The sequence below is a fragment of the Amphiura filiformis genome, chromosome 6, assembly GCF_039555335.1.
Source record: "Amphiura filiformis chromosome 6, Afil_fr2py, whole genome shotgun sequence".
In the NCBI taxonomy this organism is placed as follows: domain Eukaryota; kingdom Metazoa; phylum Echinodermata; class Ophiuroidea; order Amphilepidida; family Amphiuridae; genus Amphiura; species Amphiura filiformis.
Genome location: NC_092633.1, coordinates 16439852 through 16452061, shown reverse-complemented (window position 1 = coordinate 16452061; position 12210 = coordinate 16439852).

Genomic DNA, 12210 nt, shown 5'->3' with positions numbered 1-12210 from the left:
TATTAAAACGAATTAAGCAATTTAACCAACACTCGTTTAGGCCTAATGTTAAAAAACCCCTGATTCTGTGTTTGTTTGGTAGGCCTATAACTTCATACCATCTATTGGACCCTACTGTCGTAGGCCTACTTTGAGGTCCGTTATTACTGGAAGCACGCTGGCAAGATTTGGTTTGTACATGTATTTAATATATTAGAAGCGACCACTTTTTTTTTTGCGCTCAGCAAACATTGTTTTCTTTATTTTTTGGCCCTAGTTATCGCGGTGCAAAAAATAGCATTGACACGCACAACACGCATCGTTCTCTGCGATGTCTGCAACGCAACGCCGAACACGACGCGGCGCACGCACGCCTTGAAAACAGGCGCAATAGTCAAGTCGACTCGACTGACGACGGTAAAACCTTAAAGGGACCATTGAAAGAAAAACACAATTGGTATCAAAATAAAGCTAATAACATATAGAATCCATTTCTAAAATGATAAACGCAATTTTCCTTCATTTTACCCCCCAAATCAGCAAATAAAGACAGAGCGCCCAATGTCGCGTCGTTCCGCCCAATTCATATGTGCAGAGACACGTGGCAACCCATGTGACGTCAAATTGGTTATCCTTTCCGCTGCATGGCAACACTGCATATGCCAGACTTGGTCCTAAACCGGGGTCCTAAACCAACGCATGAACGTGTTTACAGCAATGTGCCTTTTAGTTTTAGGCCTAACAAGTCTTATTAAAAAGGATATTATAATATAAATTACAAAGCTACAATGACTGTTGCAAGATGCCGACCATGAGACGGACACTAGACTGGTAGGCCTACTATGATAGGCCTATATAAATTCTAGCTACAAAATTGGCCAACAACGGGGAAACATATGTAAGTTAGGCCTACATATTGACAAAGTCAAAGCTGTCAGTGCTAGCTGCTCGGCTTTTGCAAGAGAGTATCATTTGTTTTGAGGCATTCTGATATAGTAACTCTTTACTTATATTTCCTCTGAAATAGCTGGTGAAGATGGGAAAAAGAAGGCAATGATGTTTCGGGTTAGCCCATGACATGCGACTTAATTTCTTCCGGCCTAATTAGCCTACCTCCCGGGCGTGCGGCCTAGGTTTACAACCGCCGGGCCTAAAACGCATAGCCGATCATGACTCAAGTTTGGAAGCTGAATTGCAGTGATTAAAGTGTGTTTGTTTGTTTGTTTAAACGGTCGCTCCGTGTAGAGACACACTTTAAATATGGGACCAGGTTAAAAACAAAAGCCAGGCTCGGGAGGTCCCGGGTTCAACTTCAAGCCCCGGCGCGCGGCCCAAAGACTTTTGCGAACTTGGTTTATCCCGATTCCGGGATCCCGTATCCATGCTCGCTCTCGCAGGTTTTCTCCGGGATCTCCAGTTTCCTCTTGCTTCTCAAAAATCGGTGATTAGTTGTTTGGTTATCAAAAACTTCCTTCACCCAATGAAATTTGGGGAGCTGAAAAGATAATTGGTGGATGTTACAATCCAAGTGCGGCTAGGTTTGCGCCAGGTTCGACAGCATCCAGCCTAGATGATGCGATCTGATTGAGATAGCCATGGCAGCGAAATTACAGCGCTTTGAACCGTCCGAGATCTGGGAAAAGGCGCTATATATAAATTATAAAACCCGAAATTTATTTTTATTTATTTTTAAAAGCCTATGAAAAATGAGAAATAAATTTGAAGATAAAGAACCACGAGAGGAACATATAAAGGCCACTCCAAACAATCATATGAACAATATTTACTGTCAGCCTTTAGTTTGCGTTTTCAGAAATGCTTATAGGCCTAATCCAATCTCAACTCCCACTGAAACTTGAAAGTGCAAACTGCAAAGTTTTATCAAAGGTAGACCTACAGTTTAATACAAAGTTTATGTTGATTGGGTAAATGTTGTAAAATACAGCGCGCCCGGCTGACTTCAATTTCGCATAGCCTAGGCCTACCCCGGTCCTAACCATCCATGGATTAAAATAAGTGTAGGCCTATAATATTTCCCATTTGATGTTTGTACTTTTATTTTTGTAGCATAGGCTTTTTGAAAGCATTTTTGAATGTGTTTGTAGGCGCTCCTCGTAATTTATTTCAAGAACAGCTTAATGCATGTCATGTTCTTCATCAATCTGCCGTTCAGCTACTGCCCCAGTACTAACGGCTCAAATAATATTGGCAAGTGTCCCGTATAACACATGGTATAGGAGGAATAAATTTGCAAAATAAAAGGGCCTAGGCCTACTTTGGCATGTTTGGGGTATGAAAATAAGCACTTTTGAAAGTTGACTTATGGAAGAAAAGGGTTTTTTTACCAATTGTCAGGTTTTAGGACAAATAATCATCTCTTGAATATTTTAAGGTAGGCCCTACGGAAAAAATATACAGGCCTATAATAATAATACACACGGGGCCCAGCTAGGCACGGGAGGTGCTCGCGCCGGCATATCATCTGCAATTTATGTGTTGCGGCAAATCTTGGCGACATTCCCTTCGTCATCGTCACTACCGGTATATCATAGGCCTAGGCCTACTCATAATTAGTTTTATGGTTTTATACATGCCATGTATGGCCTACATAAAGTCATCGGAATCATATCTTGGTCATGTTGACAAGGGGTTGAATTTATGAATAAGTAAAATAGGAAGCTGCATGCTTGATGATGATAAAAAAAACAAAAAAAAAAAACAAACAATTGATCGTCCCCTCCCCGCCCGCTTCCTTTCGCATGGCATTGCCATTGAGGGAGTCTGAAATGTTTAATGCTATTTTCTTTATTATAAGGGAAAACTTTTTTTTTTAATTAGTTAATAATATTGTCAATTGATTATATTTCTTTCTTTTATCATCCTCTCAGAGAACCATCAAATAACAAGAGCCTCGATCCTATCATCCTCCTCTACAAGTTACACAACCAATAATGTTCGGGAATAATACATAGGCCTAAATGATCCATTTGCATTGTAAAAAATAATAAATGATAAATAAAAAAGGCCCTCTACTTCCTCTTTTTGATAACATGTGGACAATCAACTGGTATTTTGTTTTTACTTGACCTTAAAATAATTATATAAGTGGTTGTATTATCATGATTATTGCATCCGATATTTAGATCGCGATCGCTGTTGTCAAATTGTCCCGGCAAAAATGCCAACACGCGTAACCACAATGACGTCATCGGGAAAGCGCCCAATTTTCTATTTTTGATAAATGACGCGCGATGTAGCGTCGGAAGGGGGTAAATCGAGTACGTTGTTTTCATTGTATTTTTATTTGTAAAATAGTTAGTTCTTCAATTGTTTTAGATATTGATTCTATATTTTATGGGCTTTGTTTTGATACCAAATAATATTTTCTTTCAAGGGTCCCTTTAACCATCAAAATATACTAAACAAAAGTTGTACACAGGCACATCTATACTTAATAAGTAATTAATAATAATAATAAAAATGTTTGGGGCTATCATTTTCTTCGGAAGAAAGGGTCCCAAATATACGGGGGTGGGTCATAAATTTTTGGAAAGAAAAATAGGGGGGGTCATAAATTTTTTGATGACAAAATGTAGGGAGTCACAAGATGACCACAGATAGTGTGTTTATTTTATTCAAAGACTGAGTTCAATACAATATCGGTGGTGGGGGAGTCATAAAATTTTTGTTGCCGAAATAGGGGATCGGAATTTTGATTGACGCCAACTTTTTGTAAATTTGGGACCCCCTTCCAAAGAAAATGATACCCCCCTTACCTCGTGCCTTTTAAACTAATTTGAACAGTAAACTAAGAATTTAATTTGAAGGGGCTTAAGGGGGTACTACATCCCTGTGGTAAATTTGTGACTATTTTTTATTTTTCTCAAAAAATAATAACACACTGGTAACAAAAGTTATGTATATTATTGGGGCAAGGGATCCAATTACTACACTGAAATTTCAGTAACTCAAGACAAGCGGTTCAGCATATATGATAGGAAATGAGGTACATCCTAGCGGTACCTTATTTCTTATCATAAATAACGAACCGCTTGTCTTGGGTCACTGAAATTCGTGTAGTAATTGGATTCCTTGCCCCTATAATACACATAACTTTTGTTACCAGTGTGTTATTAGTTTTTGAGAAAAATGCAAAAATAGACACAAATTTATCGAGGGGTGTAGTACCCCCCTTAAAATATGAATATATAAGACAATAACCAATTTAATATTACAAGATGAAAATATAATTTATCCCGTATTTGTACAAACAAAAAAAAAGCGCAGTGATTTATAGTGCGCTACGCACAGGCGCAACGCCTAGACGTTGATCCACAAGCCTCAGCACACTTTACAGGTTGTCACTGACTACTACGGCCCCACATCATTCCATAAACCATTTAACAACAATACAGGGACTTTGCTGCTTCAAGAGCGCACACCCTTGACATTCCACAAATAACCATCGCAACCAGGGTCAGCTCCCCGAGTTTTGTACGGGCAGATGAAAACATTGAAGAACTTCCATGCTTTAGAACAACTGGAACGCCTTGTGTTAGATAGCCCGAGGTACTCACACCTCCGTCACTACGATTTCCACTGGCCTTCTCCGCGTCGAGGTCTGAGACTCCTGGGCTCGTATGGTCCAGGGTACACAGTATCAAATTTTATTAACAAAATATCACTTCTTACCGTTCATCACGTGAAGATAAGACTTAAACAAAACATATTTGGTGCATGTGTGAATTTTACCCCATGTGAAATTTTTTGGGTACATTTGAAGGTGTAAAATTAGCAAATTTATGATCATGTCGATCGTCACCATTTAAAATAACGGTCTCATAGAGATAACACAGTGGCGAAGAAAATTGCATTTTTTGGCTGTGAAATGCAGATTTAATGAAGAAAAGAGGTGCAGGAAGTCTTCATAGTATTATTTTTAAAGATTATATCACAAAACAGAACATGTGAGTACTTCCTTTTAAATCGCGATATGAGTTCATAGTTCTTTCCCACGGGGTGCCCCGTTTTCTTTTACGTAGGGAAGTCATGGCCCTTACTGTGAGGAATTGTTCGAGCATATTCTCTAACACGCAATGCGAGGGCATCCGTGAGCTGTCTGTGATCAAAACCTGTAAAGGACCGAGGCATATAGGCCTTTATCTTTCAGACAGCCCCTTTCAGTTTCATTATGAAGGCTTATTTTGGCAAAAATAAGGATACTGATTTTTTCAATTTAGTCGCCAGTATAAAAGTAATATTTCACAGCTTTCCAACTTATTATGATGATGAATTAGTAATGATTTCCTTTTGTTGATGACGATATAACAACAATTTAATAGGCATGATATCCTGTTAAAAGCTAACAAAACCAACAGAGATGGTGAGTTGTCGCATCCTTTGCTTTTGTTCTTTTTGTTTGCTCCGAAACTGCCAAAACAAGGCTAGTCTTATAGTCTTATAGTTGCATGGTGATTGAGTGTGAGTACAAAACAAATCAAATCAAAAACAAACTAGACTAAATAAACGAATTTCTTCACCGTGTACATGCCTTCTCGTACATTTTACCCCGGACTTTAACCCTCAAATTTTTGTTCATCTCCCCAATATTAAGGACTGAATTTTACCCCCCCTTTTTAGGACCAATTTTTACCCCCTCACCCTATATTTTCCACCCCCCCCACCAAAGTATTTATGAACACTCCCTTAGGCCTATAGTTAGGCATCATGCATGTCAAGATATTTCTGCAGCATTGAATCTCATGTAGGCCTATAGGCATATGCCTACTAATAGTAGGGGGAAGTGGGGCAAATTGGTCCATGCACCTATTAGGGGAAAATGGGACCAGATTTTACCACTGTTTACTCGGCTATAAATACTGACAAGTGACCACTACAAAACAAAATGTATATCACCAAGAGTCCAGTAGACTTACGTTTCACAAAAAATGATGCCCGTCGGCCTCCTGCTTCATTATTTTATTATTATTTCATTAAGGCGTCCCATTTTACCCCATGTGAAATTTTGGGTACATTTGAAGGTGTAAAATTAGCAAATTTATGATCATGTCGATCGTCACCATTTAAAATAACGGTCTCATAGAGATAACACAGTGGCGAAGAAAATTGCATTTTTTGGCTGTGAAATGCAGATTTAATGAAGAAAAGAGGTGCAGGAAGTCTTCATACTCATAGTATTATTTTTAAAGATTATATCACAAAACAGAACATGTGAGTACTTCCTTTTAAATCGCGATATGAGTTCATAGTTCTTTCCCACGGGGTGCCCCGTTTTCTTTTACGTAGGGAAGTCATGGCCCTTACTGTGAGGAATTGTTCGAGCATATTCTCTAACACGCAACGCCGAGGGCATCCGTAAGCAAATTCGTGGCTAGTGTTTCTCGAGCAAGTGAGGAAGGAACAACGTAGGGCCATGATGTGTCGGGCTATGTGTTAGATGCCTTGCTGGATTTCACTGAGAAAAATGATATTATTTCTTGAGTTTCAGAAGAAGTGTTCGTGTACTACTCAATTACTTGAGTGTATTTCCGATTGGACAAAAGCCTATGATGAGGATCCAGTTTCCCATTTATTCACATCATCCATGTAGGTATGCTAGGTGAATTCAAATTTGCCATCAAACTGCATCATTTTATATATCAAATCAAAGCCCTTGAGTAAACAAAGCCAAAACTGAAAACCATTTTTTCATAGCACTTTCTGTAGCAAAGTTACATCTTGTCAAAGATTGACTTTCATCAAAAAGTTTCAGCTAGCAAAATTCCCCAAAACGGCATTTCGGGGGTGTTTCTAGATCTTAGTCTCATTATGATAGTAGCTTTTTTAATGGAACTGCTATCCAAATCCTCTAAAATTCCATGTCTTGAGTGACTTATCACCATAAAAAATCATATATTTGGGTCAAGTGAAGTATAGAAAACATATTTATGTACGTTTCCTTCTTCGGTCAGTTGTTTTAAATTTCTATGTAAATATGCATTGACATTGTCGGCGAATTTGGCTGACTAGCAAATGTGTTAAAGTTAATCCATGCACATTTACGCTGAAAATGATCTCGTTTTTTCACAAAGCTGCATAAAGGGGACAATATTTGATATTGTATGTAAGTTTACAGACAATCCATATGCAAAACCAATAGGGTTACCCTTACCCCCCCCTTTAACTTAAGTTTAAGCTTAGCAACATCATCATCATGATCATCATGCCAAGTCTGCAGAATTTTGACCTGAGTGAGAGCGCGTCCGCCACATCACCAAAATTAATGTCTTTCGGAAACTTGAAACACGATCCGAAGAGCCAAATTGAACCAAAAATGGCCCCAACGAACATGAAATATGTCACTCTTTACCTTACCGGTTAATATAATGAACAATATCAAACTGAAACTCTATTCACAGTCAGAGCTCTACATGTTTGTCTGCTTCCGTGTTTACATTCATGACATTTCGCTGGTGATTGATTGGTTGAACAATCTCCTTTTCCAGTCGCTTTGTTAAAAAGTTTGTTTTACTTCCGACAAGTCAGTGGCATGGCGCGGCGTATAGGCATGAATGGTATAGGGGCGCGGGGCACGTGCCCCCCCCCCCATCGATTGCAAAGATTAGAAAATCTTTAATCTTGTGAAAAACAATCTCATAGGAAAATTGCTTGCCCCCCCCCCCCCAGGGGCGTTTATTCTTCCGTTAATCGCCCCCGGGGAGGGAATAATTTGACCCCTTTGGAAAAAAAAGAGAGGGGAAAAACAGAAGAAAGTCAACAGGATTCAAGGAAAATTAAAAATAAAATTAACTAATTTGGGGGAAAATGTATAACTGGAACATGTATTATTATGTTTTATGGTATTTTTGGAATGATGAAATAGATGGCTGGCAGTGACTGCTCTACAGGGTGGGTGAATTCATCAAGTGTCATTTAGGGAAGAATTATAATGGGTAGGGGCCCTACATAACATTAGCATGTTTATGTAGTGGTCCCTTGGCTTTTACCCATCCCAAAAATAATTATTTGATGGAAACCATGGACCGGGCCATGGACTTTATCATAAAACAGGGAAAAGTTGGGTCAGTAATTCTTCCGTGCCTGGGCAATAGTGACTAGTGGTCATACTACAGGTTATGCACAGTTTGCACACTAAGATTAAGGGAGCTCTGCTTTGCATATTTTACGGTGTCTGATCTCCGCCAAACCCCCCCTTTTATAATTCATATCCCCAAATTTTTAGTTTTCCCCCTTTTTCAAATATTTCCCCCTTTTAACTTTCCCCCTTTTCAAATAGTTTCCCCCTTTTCGACTTTCCCCCTTTTCAAATAGTTTCCCCTTTTCGCCGTTCCCCCTTTTCAAATAGTTTCCCCTTTTCGACTCTTTCCCCCTTTTCAAATAGTTCCCCCTTTTCGACTTTCCCCCTTTTCATATAGTTTCCCCCTTTTCGAATCACCAGTTTCAAATAGTTTCCCCCTTTTTAATTTCCCCCTTTTCAAATATAGTTTCCCCGTTTTCGAATTACCCCTTTACAAATAATACCCCTTTTTATTTTCACCCATTTTGTAAATAGTTCCCCCTTTTTACAAATAATCCCCTTTTAACTTTCCTCCCGCTTTTCACAAATAGGTTCCCATTTTAAATAGTTTCTCCCTTTTTAAATAATACTCCCTTTTTGTTTTTAATACTCCCTTTTTGTTTGGGTACTCCCCGTTTTCCGTGCGTAGGCTTTACCAGTAAGCCTGGACCCTGGAGAGTACCGTGCACTCACTAGAGCTCATTCCGCTACATCCATTATTGGAAAGGCGTTCTACATGAATTTGGATACCAACGTAGGTAGATTTATAGCCTGTTGTGCAAGCGCCCGCTAAATTCAATGGGTTAGGGATCCGTCAACTTTTATGTACGTTTATAGAGGGGCTGTACAAAGAGCAAACCCGATATGATTGATAAACCAAATGATGTTCAGAATGTTAAACGGGTGAAATGGCATGCATAAATATTTATGCTGGTCAAATTCATAGCAATGATGTTTGAAAGTATGTGAAGAACTTGTCTATAAACAGGGATATGTCAGAGACAACAAACAACTGGCTGCCATTGTTACAGAAGCCTAGATAGGCCTAATAATAAGAATTGTTTGTGCTATATATATTCAAAAGTGTTTTTTTAAAGTTAGCACCAAAGTTTAAAACAAGCGGTCTTAACAGTGAAATGACAATAAAAGCATACATTTATAAAATAATGTGCTTTCTAATCAAAGGCTCTATGGCATATATTCAATTGACAAGACAAATGAACCAGGGACTTCGGTCAGTGGTGCACGCCTCAAAAATCCAAAAAGAATTAGTAGGCCCTATTATGTTATGAATTCCAATCTCCTGGCCTTTTCCTGGGTCTATATTTTAGTTGCATGATATAATTCAGATTATGATTTTTCTTAAATGTAGATCTATATCCTATAGAATTAGAATTCATAAATTACATAATAAGTATCATTTTATTCATTTTATTTAGCTCAAGAATTTGTATCAGACAATCACGTGCTTTCAACGTGTAGGCTGGACCTATTTCAATATCGAAGTACATGTATGCACGATCGAAGCATGAAGGCTGGCACTATAGATGGTCGGTGCCTACTGGTAAAGCCTACGCATCGTCAAACGGGGGAATAAAAAAAGGGAGTAAAAATTTAAGAAGGGCCTATTTTAATGGGGGATATCTGTTTTTAAAATGGTATTATGTAAAAGGTGAAAAGAAAATTCGAAAAGGGGGAAACTATATGAAAAGGGGAAATTCGAAAAGGGGATACTATATGAAAAGGGGGAAATTCGAAAAGGGGTTCTATGAAAAGGGGAAATTCGAAAAGGGGGAAACTATATGAAAAGAGGGAAATTCGAAAAGGGGGATACTATATGAAAAGTGGGAAATTCGAAAAGGGGGGAAACTATATGAAAAGGGGGGAAAATTCGAAAAGGGGAAACATGAAAAGGGGAAATTCGAAAAGGGGAAACTATATGAAAAGGGGGGAAATTCGAAAAGGGGAAACTATATGAAAAGGGGGAAATTCGAAAAGGGGGAAATTCGAAAAGGGGGAAACTATATGAAAAGGGGGAAATTCGAAAAGGGGGAAACTATATGAAAAGGGGGAAATTCGAAAAGGGGGAACTATTTGAAAATGAGGAAAGTCGAAAAGGGGGAACTATTTGAAAAGGGGGAAAGTTAAAAGGGGGAAGCATTTCGCAAAAGGGGGAAAACTGAAAATTTGGGGAGATGAATTATAAAAGGGGGAGTTTGGCGGAGATCAGACACCGTAATATTTCATACAAAATCCATTTTCTTTTTAGTTTGGACTTCTGCCTATCTAGGGAAGCATTTGGATTCTAAGGAAGAACCATCAATTAGTTAACAGCTCTATTGTCCAAGTTTATCTTCCCTTTTAAACCTCGGCTTCAGATCCAAATCCTTGATTATTCTTCAAGTGGCATTCTCCGAACTCTGCAACAGAAGAATTTTAATTCTAAGGCTTTATAAATCAGGGGCATGCGAGTCACCACATATATAAAAGAGCTGAAGACGCAAAAACCAGATAGCAAAAAGCTCAAAACACCTAGCAAGAAGCTGCAATTTGGGAAGATCCTATACTTTTATACAGAGCAAGTGTACGGTACTGGTACAAAAAAAAGCTGAAAATCAAAACAAAAAAGCTGAACTCTCACACCCCTGTAAATAATAAAATAAAATATGAATGAATGAATGAATGAATGAATGAATGAAAAATAAATCACAGCTAGCTCTGAAAATAATAAAGAGCCTAGAGGTGTTTACCAGCCTGTCTTCCCTTTGAACCTGATTAGTCCGTAGATGCAATGGTTCAGTGTCCAAACTGTACCATCTAGGAAAGAATTTGATGTTTTTAGGGAAGACAGAATAGAACAACTCACAACACACCTATGTTCCGTCGGGGAAGGGAGGGAACAAGAAAATAAGGAAAAGTACATGTAGATAGCACCCGGGGGAGGCACTCAAATATGAAAGTGACATACCTGTGCCCACCAGCGTATGAAACTAGGGGTCTATCAGTGTGGAAATTTTCAGAAAAAACTGAGGGGGTCATTCGGTGTTGGCAATGTAAAAAATGGAGTGATTTTGTATGGGAGCGCCTAAAATTTCACATCATTGACAATCTAAAATAGCTTTTTACCCAATTTACAGTACAACATAGACAAAACTCATTTATTTTGCACAAAATGTGTGTGAAGTGCGCCAAAATTTCAATTACTGAAAAAAAAACAGGGTCATTGGGTGTAGCCTAGGATTTGCCAAAAATAACGGGATCTTTTCATGGGCTCATGACGTATGTCATTATATGGGAGTGCCCCCCGGAGATAGCAACCAACCTAAAATTTTCCCTTTTTGGTCCATTTTTTTGGTTTTCAGTTGGGGAAGAATCTGGGGACGGATGTGACACCGCGCGGTAGGGTGAGGGAATAATTTCAATTTTCTGGAAGAATAGACACCCCTGCCCCCCCATCAGACCCGGTGCTCCCCCAAAAAAAATCTTGATAAAACACGTAGAAAGTCTTTCGGATGAAAACTAATGAACAGGAATCGGGAATCGCCTGTTTTCTAGAAAAAGGGTTAGGCCTACCTACCATGGTTCTAGTTGGTCCGTTTATGACTTGTGTTCGGGCCGACGTTCTAAGGACCATCATTCATCACCCGAGCACACCCCAGAATCATAGAATCATGTAGGCCTACTAGTGCTTGGCCTAACTTGATAGGCTACTAAGGCTAGTATGTATCATAGGGTCTGTGATCAAAACCTGTAAAGGACCGAGGCATATAGGCCTTTATCTTTCAGACGGCCCCTTTCAGTTTCATTATGAAGGCTTATTTTGGCAAAAATAAGGATACTGATTTTTTCAATTTAGTCGCCAGTATAAAAGTAATATTTCACAGCTTTCCAACTTATTATGATGATGAATTAGTAATGATTTCCTTTTGTTGATGACGTATATAACAACAATTTAATAGGCATGATATCCTGTTAAAAGCTAACAAAACCAACAGAGATGGTGAGTTGTCGCATCCTTTGCTTTTGTTCTTTTTGTTTGCTCCGAAACTGCCAAAACAAGGCTATAGTCTTATAGTCTTATAGTTGCATGGTGATTGAGTGTGAGTACAAAACAAATCAAATCAAAAACAAACTAGACTAAATAAACGAATTTC